This window comes from Nicotiana tomentosiformis, chromosome 8, assembly GCF_000390325.3.
Source record: "Nicotiana tomentosiformis chromosome 8, ASM39032v3, whole genome shotgun sequence".
In the NCBI taxonomy this organism is placed as follows: Eukaryota; Viridiplantae; Streptophyta; class Magnoliopsida; order Solanales; family Solanaceae; genus Nicotiana; species Nicotiana tomentosiformis.
The window spans coordinates 4,855,380-4,866,564 of NC_090819.1; the positions used below are offsets into that span (position 1 = coordinate 4,855,380).

The 11,185-nt window shown below is 36.5% G+C and overlaps 1 pseudogene; it reads right to left on the minus strand.

The window, feature by feature from the left end:
* Nucleotides 1–255: 255 nt before the first annotated feature.
* LOC104118752 (anthocyanidin 3-O-glucoside 2'''-O-xylosyltransferase-like) lies at nucleotides 256–1,901 on the minus strand (annotated as a pseudogene).
* Between the last annotated feature and the right edge of the window lie 9,284 nt (nucleotides 1,902–11,185).

Consider the following 11,185-nt stretch of genomic DNA (forward strand, 5'->3'; position numbering starts at 1 on the left):
AAGAGTACCTATTCATGACATTCATACCTTTCGTGGGTTAAAGCTCAAACAGTTGCTTAAACAACACAATTATCGGGCATTTTAGCAATACAGTTATTTTAGTTCAATTACTTTTTGATCTACCGTCTTTTCAAAGGGTATAATGGTCAAAAACCTCCTTCAAGACGTTTTCAGGGTAATATTTTTCAACGAATAATCACACTCTATTTCTTTTTATAAAATTGAATTGCAGAAAGCCAAAAGAAATCATGACCATTTGACAGAAAGATAGATACATAACGTCAATTATTGGGACACACACATAATAGATTTTAGCAACGTGCTCCTAGAGTAGCAACAATAATAACAATATTCCCAATATGAGATCTAAGGAGGCTAGAATATATGCAAACTTTGCAATAACATGCTCCTAGAACATATGCAAATTATGCATGAACTCTTCAATATAACCACTCATGAATCCTGGCCTTGTTAATGTCTCCTTCCACTTGGCATGATTTTTCTTGACCAAATAACCCAATTCACTCCCTTCATTCATTACACTTCTTATAACCTTACACAAATTCTCCTTAGTAAACCATCCATTTTCATCTCTTTCTACCTCAACTGCAACATTTAATTCATCAGCCAAAAGCCTAGTATTCAAGATTTGGTCACCTAAATGTGGTATAAGCACAATTTGGCATTCACTCATTAAAGACTCCCACATTGATCCAAATCCACAATGACTCACAAAACACCCTATTGAAGAGTGACTCAAAATCCCAATTTTGGCACTAAATCTCCATAAACTATGCCCCTACCTTTAGTTCTCTCTTCAAATCCCTCTGGTAGGGCTTCTTCGATCGTCTTGACACCTAACGGAGGTTTTAAAGCAATTAAAAAAGGAAAATCTGTCAATTCAATTCCTAAAACAAGTTCTTGAAATTGGCTCTTTTCAAGAACCATTTGACTCCCAAAAGCACAAAATAGAATGGACCCTGGCTTGAATTGTTTGAGCCATGTAGCCCATTTTCCCTCTAAGAGCTCTTTTGATGTTGGTTCGGGCAATATAGGTCCAGTTAGAAACACTGGTTTATTATATTGGCTAGACAAATAGTCACATAAAGGTCCTAATTCTCACATGTCCTAATTGATATAGCATCACATTTTTTCAATGCTGTTGTGACACGATCATAAAATGTTACACCACGGCCATATTCGTGAAACATAAAGGAAAGAGCACGAGATTCGTGCTCGCGGAGCACTACTGCTGAAGAAGGATACCCTTTTGGCGGTTTCATCATTTCTTCAACAGTAGGTGGTGCACCAGAAGGACATGATTTTCTCACGGGGACTAACATAATTGCTATAGATGCAGCACAAACGACGTTGTAACATATCGTTTTATAGCTAATTTCAGGGGCATAATCAGGTATCCAATAAGCAAAATCGTAAAATACAATGTGGGGTTTTAATTTTGCAAGTAAAGATTTGATTTGATCGCGCATTTGATCTAAGTCATGGCAAGATGACATGTTAGGAATATGGGCACGTCTGATGCGGTTTATGTGCCTAGAGGAAGGCCTTCAACCTGGGGAATAGTAAGAGAATGAAATGTGATTTAGATTTGGATGAAGATTGATGTTTTGCAATTGGAATTGAGCTTTTTTGGGCAATAAAAAGGAGATTTGATGCCCTCTTTTAGCTAGTTCGTTTGCAAGGTGTAGAAATGGGGTGAAATGACCAAATGCAAACCATGGGAACATGGCTATGTGTAATATTTTGCTGTTATAATCAGACATGTTATATGTATAGTGTTAAGTGTGTTAAGGTGAAGGAGACAATATATTCCATAGGACTTGCCGAAGTATGTGTAACGTGGCCTTATTTTGGCCATCCTTTTAAAAGGTCTTGTTGGCTATTTTTTGTTCAAGTTAAAAAACATGTGAAAAGCAAGAAAGTTTAGTAACATGTGGCTGATTTATTAGCTTGTTTGGCCAACTTGAATTAATTCCACCGCAAACTATACCTAATAATGTATACTGTTGCAGGATCTTCCGCTACTATTGTTATTATTGCCGTCACTTGTCACTATGCCAAGCTTCTTCAAAGTCAAAAATATTTTTTTTCTAAAGGTGCTTTTTTTCTTCAAAGTTGAGTGTTTGGCCATACTTTTTTTTTTAAAAAAGAAAGAAGTATTTTTGAGTAGAAGCAGAAAACAGTAGTTACTCCCCCAAAGCATATTTTTTTTAAAAGTATTTTTGAGAAAATACACTTAATAGTACTTTTTTGGCCAAACACTAATTGTTGTTCAGAAATGATTTTCTAATTAATTAGCCAAACACAAACTGTTTGTCACCAAAAGTACTTTTGAAAAAAAGTATTTCTCAAACTAAACTAATTTTTTAAGCTTGGCCAAACATGCGATTAGATAGTTAGGGCTCATTTTGTTTGGAAATAAGCAAGAGCGGCTCAATTGAATATGTGACCTAAAACCAAAATTTAAAAAGAGGCCTAGATTTTTTTTTACTCTGTATTTTATTTGATGTTTATTCTTATAGCTTCTAAAAAGGGAAGGAAAATCGACAAATTAGATAATACAAGAGATTAAAAAATAAAATTTCCACATACATATAAGATCTTTAATAATACGACAAATGTTGACCGGAGTATATTTAAAAAAGAAAATAATAATGAACTTGTTATAAAATAAAGACAGTTAAGTAAAGACAAGTATAGAGAGAAACTGATATATTATTCAAACTTCAAACTTATGTAAATAATGAACTAATTTCTCCTCTATTTATAGAAAAAAGGAAGCAGATGTGTAAGCTGCTTGTAAGCTGCTACTTTAAGATGTTGTGCCAGATATAGATTATCTTCTACCATGGGTCATATTTATCCATAATGGAGTATCGAAAGGATAAATTTCTTTAGGAGGCTTATTTCTAATGGAGTACTAAATAGATAAACATATTTACGGCGGAGCCTCATATGGATAAGCTTCTTCAGGAAGCTTATTTATAACGGAGTACTAAATAAATATCCATAATATAATATATTTATAACACGCCCTCTTGGATATTCATTAAAAGATAATGTGCATCATTAAAACCTTACTAGGAAAAAATCCTGTGGGAAAAAAATCCTAGTGAAGGAAAAAGAGTACACATATTTAGTAATACGCATTGCTAGCTGCCTCATTAAAAACCTTATAAGGAAAATCCTATGGGAAAAAACCTTAGTAAGGAAAAAAGAGTACATAGCGTATTTTACTCCCCTTGATGAAAATCTTGTTTCAAATATTTAAATCTCCGCATTCCAATCCTGTATACCATCTTCTCAAAAGTTGAAGTTGGTAAAGATTTAGTGAATAAATCTGCCGGATTGTCACTTGAATGGATTTGTTGCACATCAATGTCACCATTTTTCTGAAGATCGTGTGTGTAGAATAATTTTGGTGAAATGTGCTTCGTTCTATCTCCTTTTATAAATCACCCCTTCAATTGGGCTATGCATGCAGCATTGTCTTCGTATAAAATTGTGGGTCTTTTCTCACATTCCAAATCATATTTTTCTCGAATAAAATGAATTATTGATCTCAACCATACGCATTCCCTACTTGCTTCATGAATAGCTATTATTTTAGCATGATTTAAAGAAGTAGCAACAATAGATTATTTTGTGGAGCGCCATGATATGATAGTACCTTCACATATAAAAACATACCCGATTTGAGATCTAGCTTTATGGGGATCAGATAAATAACCTGCATCTGCATAACCAACAAGATCTGCACTATCTTTGTTAGCATAAAACAAACCCATATCAAGAGTTCCCTTTAAATATCGCTATATATGCTTAATCCCGTTCCAATGTCTCCGTGTAGGAGAAGAACTATATCTTGCTAGTAAATTAACAGAAAATGCTATGGCAGGCTTTGTAGCATTAGCAAGATATATTAGTACACCAATTGCACTGAGATAGGATACTTCGGGACCAAGGAGTTCCTCATCCTCTTCTGGAGATCGGAACAAATCTTTATTCACTTCAAGTGATCGAACAACCATTGGTGTACTCAATGGGTGCGCTTTGTCCATGTAAAAGCATTTTAAGACCCTTTCTGTATAGGTAGATTGATGGATAAAGATCCCGTCTGCTAAATGTTCAATTTGCAGACCAAGACAAAGTTTTGTCTTTCCAAGATCTTTCATCTCAAATTCTTTCTTAAGATATTCAATTGCCTTTTGGAGCTCTTCTGAAGTTCCAACAAGATTTATGTCTTCAACATAAATTGCAAGTATAACAAATTCTGAAGTCATTTTCTTTATAAAAATACATGGACAAATAACATCATTTATGTAACCCTCTTTCAGCAAATATTCACTGAGGCGATTATACCACATGCGCCCAGATTGCTTTAAACCGTACAAAGATCTTTGTAATCTGATTGAGTACATTTCCCAAAATTTTGAATATGCTTTAGGCATTTTAAATCCTTCAGGGATTTTCATGTAAATCTCATTATCAAGTGACCCGTACAGATAAGCTGTAACCACATCCATTAGATGTATTTCAAGCCTTTCACGTAAGGCTAAACTGATGAGATATCGAAATATTATAGCATCCATAACGGGTGAATATGTTTCTTCATAATCGACTCCAGGTCGTTGTGAGAATCCTTGTGCAACAAGGCGAGCCTTGTATCTTTCAACTTCATTTTTATCATTTCTTTTTCGTATAAAAACCCATTTATGACCAACTGGCTTTATACCAGCAGGTGTTTGGACTACTGGTCCAAAGACCTCTCTTTTAGCAAGTGGCCTCAATTCCGATTGAATTGGCTCTTGCCATTTTGGTCAATCAGTTCTTTGTCGACATTCTTCGACAGATCGGGGTTCAAGATTCTTACTATCTTGCATAATGTTAAGTGCAATATGATATGCAAAAATATTATCCACCACTATTTCAGATCGATTTAAATTAATCCCATCGCCAGTAGAACTTATTAAAAGTTCCTCACTCACTTGAGTCTCGGGTTCATTGATTTCTTCAGGAATCTCAGAACTAATCAGATCTTGGGTCTCTTCAGGAGATCCTTTCATAATATCATTTTGATCATTTGTCGATTTTTTTTTTCTAGGATTTCGATCCTTAGAGCCCAAAGGTCCACCACGCTTCAGGCGTGCTTTAGGTTCACTAGCTTTCATGCTAGTAGATGGTCCTGCTGGGACATCAATTAGGATAGGCACATTCTCTGCAGGGATATGCGACTTAGTTATCCTTTTCAAATCAGTAAATGTGTCTGGCATTTGGTTTGCTATATTTTGTAAATGGATGATCTTCTGGACCTCCTGATTACACATAGGGGTACGTGGATCAAAGTGAGATAATGATGAAACTTTCCGCCCAGTTTCTCTTTTGATTTCCTTTTTCTCTCCCCCTAATTGTGGGAAATTTGTTTCATCAAATCAACAATCTGCAAATCAAGCAGTAAATAAATCTCTCGTTAATGGTTCAAGATAGCGAATAATAGCGGGTGATTCAAACTAAATATATATTCCTAACCTTCTTTGGGGGCCCATCTTACTGCGTTATGGTGGTGCTACTGGCACATATACAGCACATCCAAAAATTCGTAGATGGGCAATATTTGGTTTATGACCAAAAACTAATTGTGACGGAGAATATTTATTATAATGTGTTGGTCTGAGACGGATAAGTGATGATGCGTGCAAGATAGCATGGCCCCAAAAAGTAGTGGGCAATTTTATTTTCATAAGTAGTGGTCTTGCTATCAAGTGCAGTCGTTTAATAAATGACTTTGCAAGGCCATTTTGAGTATGAACATAAGCTACAGGATGTTCAACTTTTATCCTAACTGATAGACAGTAATCATCAAAAGCTTGAGATGAGAATTCTCTAGCATTATCAAGGCAAATAGCCTTTATAGGATAATCTGGGAATTGTGCCCTTAATCGAATTATTTGAGCTAATAACTTTGCAAGCGCCAGGTTGCGAGATGATAGTAGGCACACATGAGATCATCTTGAAGATGCATCTATTAGGATCATAGAATATCTAAACAACCCACTTGGTGGGTGAATAGGTCCACATATATCCCATGTATACATTCTAAAAAGGCAGGGGACTCAATGCCAACCTTCATTGGTGATGGTCTAGTGATCATTTTGCCTTGATAACAAGCATCACAAGAAAATTCATCATTTGTAAGAATCTTCAGGTTCTTTAATGGATGCCCACTCGAATTTTCAGTAATTCGTCTCATTATTATTGATCCAGGATGGCCCAAACGGCCATGACAAAGCACAAAAGTATTTGAATCAGTAAACTTCTGGTTTACGATAGAGTGTGCTTCAACTGTACTAATCTTTGAATAGTATAAGCCAGAAGATAAAGTTGGTAATTTTTCTACAATGCATTTCTGGCCAGAAATATTCTTTGTAATACAAAGATATTCCACGTTCATTTCATCTATTGTCTCAACATGGTACCCATTTTGGCGGATATCTATAAAACTCAACAAGTTTCTTCGGGACTTGGAGGAGAACAATGCATTGTCGATAATAAGCTTTGTTCTCTTAGACAGAAATACAGTAGCTCTTCCGGAGCCTTCAATCAAACTTATATTACCAGAAATTGTTGAAATATCTGCTTTTTCCTTATGCAAATAAGAAAAGTATTTCTGTTATTTGAATATGGCATGAGTTGTTCCACTATCAATTACACAAATATCTTCATGATTGGTTTTTGATCCAAACACAATTTGACGGTTATCCATATTCTTCAAAATGACATAAACAAAATAAATATGATAGTAAACATCATTTCCAAAGCATAACTTTTATTTATGTATAACAATTACATAACCATACTATCTACTACAAACAACAAAAATTAAAATATTTACATTTTTACAGATTCACTACCGATCACATGACTTGTTTCTCCTTCTGGGAGTGCAAAATAATCATCTACATCCAAATGCATGAAGTCTAAATTATCTTCAGAAATAAAATTTGCTTCAACATTTTTCTCTGTCTTCTTCAGGGAGGCTTGATACAGCTCAACCAGGTGCTTTGGCGTACGACATGTACGTGACCAGTGCCCTTTTCCTCCACATCTATAGCATGCATTTTCTGGCTTTGCTGCTTGCACCACTTCATGCTTTTGTTCCTTCCTTTTCCACTGCTAGTGGTGAGGAGGGTTCTTTGGTGCATTATTATTACCACGATTAGAGTTTCCTCCCCGACCACGACCATGACCACGACTGGGGCCACGTCCTCTTCCACGCTTAGCTTGGTGGAAGTTCGTCTCATTCACTTCAGGGAATGGACAAGAACCAATAGGTCGACTTTCATGGTATTTCATTAATAGCCCATTATGTTGCTCGGCTACAAGAAGATGTGAGATAAGTTCAGAATACTTTTTGAATCCCATCTCTCGATATTTCTGCTGCAGGAGCATATTCGAGGTTGGTGAAAGTTTTCTCCAACATATCATGATCAGTAATATTGTCACCGCATAGTTTCAATTGGGAAATAATTCTGAACATAGTAGAATTATACTCACTGATAGATTTAAAATCTTGTAGCCTTAGATGATTCCAATCATAACGTGCATGTGGAAGAATGACCATCTTCAGGTGGTCATATCTATCTTTCAAATTATTCCACAGTATGAGTGGATCTTTAACAGTAAGATATTTCATTTTCAGGCACTCATCAAGGTGATGGCGTAGGAATATCATTGCTTTGGCACGGTCTTGGTTTGATGCCTGATTTTTATCTTTGATGGTGTCTGCCAGACCCATCGCATCAAGATGAATTTCGGCATCAAGCACCCGAGACATGTAGCTTTTGCCCGATATATCCAGGGCTACAAACTCAAGTTTAGAAAGATTTGACATTATTTAGAAAAAGAAAGTTCGTACCTCTGATACTTTCAAAGTATTTTCTCGAGATGGAAGAGTCTCGTGCTGATAACGTGTTATAAAATAAAGACAGTAAAGTAAAGACAAGTATAGAGAGAAACTGATATATTATTCAAACTTCAAACTTATGTAAATAATGAATTGAATTTTCCTCTATTTATAGAAGAAAGGAAGCTGATGTGTAAGTTGCTACTGCAATCTGCTGTGTAAGCTGCTACTTTAAGTTGTTGTGCCAGATATAGATAATCTTCTACCATGGGTCATATTTATCCATAACGGAGTATCGAAAGGATAAGCTTCTTCAGGAGGCTTATTTCCAATGGAGTACTAAATAGATAAACATATTTACGGCGGAGCCTCATATGGATAAGCTTCTTCAAGAAGCTTATTTACAACGGAGTACTAAATGAACATCCATAATATAATATATTTATAATAGAAATTGCATTTTATAAAGTCTTTTAACTACAATACCTTGGGTGATATACAAGGTTATTCGTTTTAATCATGCCATGCACGATGATTCTTTGAATTATTTTACGTGTGGAAAGTACATGAGCTAATAACTTTCACTTCAGTCGGCAAACGATTATAAATTATTTGTCAATTTTGACAAACGATTGTATAGTATTGGTCAAGTCTGAATAAGAGTTTATAGTAATTGTAACATTTGAATAGCTCTGTGAAGGTAAAATACGGAAATTATAGTCAACAAATTATTGGATAATGAGACTTTTGCTTCTTGACGTAAACGAGTTCTAATATCTAACACGTGCATAGTACGCGGGTGCCAATAATTAATATTATATTAATTTTTAAAAATATGTATATAAAATATTTAATTTTGTGAAAAAACCATACGTTCACGTACCCCGTAATGTTTGCCCGTAAATCAACCCGTAAAGTTCAAATTTTGGCACCATCTTTGAACGCGGGAGGAACTCTTAATCAGGAAGATAAGAACGAATTATGCACATGCACCAATTAATTATCTGTGACTAATTAATATTGTTGATCTGTGTGATAAGCAAGTGAAAGACCAAGTATTAATCACAAAGAGCAATGCTCGATCACAAATATTTGTACCTTCACCATATGTTTAGAGAAATATATATATTAATTAACCATCGTCTACACATCTTTAATGAGTTATGTTTAATGATTTAATTGGTTTTAAACACTTGGTACTAGGCTAACCTGTATACGGTAGAAATAGATTTCGGTATTTCTACGTTCAATCGAGTTCAAGTGGTAAGAAGTCGGAGTGAGATTTTGGGAGTGAGCTCCGAAGTCAGTACTAACGAGCCTCGAGTCCGAAAGTTGCTCGAGGCGTCGGCTCGATAACCTTATCGAGCCCATGACCGAATCGATCCGCAAGGCACTGCTTCGAGGTCAAAAATGTGCGACGCCCATCCCGAAGGTCGAACTCGAGCCAAGATCGAAGGGCTCGACCTAGTAACGAGTTCGAGCTAGTATCAAGCTCACACACAAGAGCCGTTGCAACCGCACCAAGAGAGAGAATCTTGGCGGGAATCGAGGAAGAGACAAATCATAATAGGTCCTCCACTATATGCTTTATTTTATTATTTTTTATAATGACCCTCTACTATAAAAAGGTGAATCTTTGTAAGCTATGGACACACTTAACACACGGAACAAATTGGAACAAAAAGATCTTTTCTCATATACAAAGATATTTCTTTGTACTTGTTTTACTAGATCTTATTCATTCTTTCTGTTCATCATTGTCATTCTCATAATCAAAATACTTGTATTGTTATCTTTATATTAAAGAGTATTACGTATCCTTAGAACTATACATAAATTTAACATTATACGATTTTCGGGTAAACAGTTTGGTGTCCACCATGGGGCTAAGAATAATAATGATTGTTTGGTATAAATCTACAGTACACACCAACTTACAAATTCAAATCAGCAATGACTTTACCTATCGACCACGAAGCCGACTTTCAAGATGACACCAACAACTTGGCACCCAGGGCCAGAAGGCCACTTGATGATGGCATCGAGGCTCGAATAGAAGTACCTGAAATTCGAGCCGAAGTACCATTGGATGTTAATTCACAAATAGCTCTGGAGGCGAATAAGCATTCCGAACCGGAAAGAAGCATTCAGAGCGGTACTCGAGAAGTAGCCCGAGACACCCAAAATGTGAGGAAAATCGGGGCCAGCTTGCGTATGATCTTCGAGATGCTACAAACCCAACAAGTAGAGATAGATCGGTTACAGAGCCAAACTCATATATAAAGCAGGTTGGATTCCAATCCGCTTCGAGAAATCACCCCAGAACGGAGCCCGCCATAGTGAAATCGAACGAGCAAGAATCGGGGACCACTCCCGAAATTACTAAATTGCTCGAGGAACTCATAAAACGAGTTGAAGCCAACGATAAGAGAGTGGAAACATACAATGCTAGGGTCAATCAAATCCCGGGGATCCACCAATGATAAAAGGGCTTGATTCAAAAAAATTCATACAAAAGCCTTTTCCCTCGAGTGCGGCACCAAAACCAATCCCCAAAAAATTTTGTATGCCCGAAATTCCTAAATATAACGGTACGATCGATCCTAACGAACATGTCACCTCTTACACATATGCCATCAACGGTAATGATTTGGAGGGCGATGAGATCGAATCCGTGTTGTTGAAAAAGTTCGGGGAGACCCTCTCGAAGGGAGCAATGATCTGGTATCACAATTTACCACCAAATTCCATCGATTCTTTTGCCATGTTAGCAGATTCGTTCGTAAAGGTACATGTTGGTGCCATAAAGGTTGCAACAAGGAAGTCAGACCTCTTCAAAGTAAAGCAAAGGGGTAATGAAATGCTGAGGGAATTCGTATCCCGATTTCAAATGGAACGCATGGAATTGCCACCGGTCATAGACATCGGCTGAAACAAAATTTGATCGAGTATCCAGCAATAACTTGGGCAGATATACACAACCGATATCAATCGAAGATTAGGGTTTCAGATGATCAGTTGGGAGCCCTGTATGGACCCATGCATCAGAACATGACAGCTACTAAAAACCAAAGGGAGATCGACAAAGAACAAAGGTCGAACAGAGACCGATATCAACTGTACGTCACAGATCGGATGAACAACGGTTCAGCACGCAATACAGTTCGGAACAATCGAAGGATTGATCGAGGGCAAAATTCTCGGGGACTTATGAGCAAGAGCGGCTTTGATAAATATGTCGATCCTACAGAAGCACCTCGA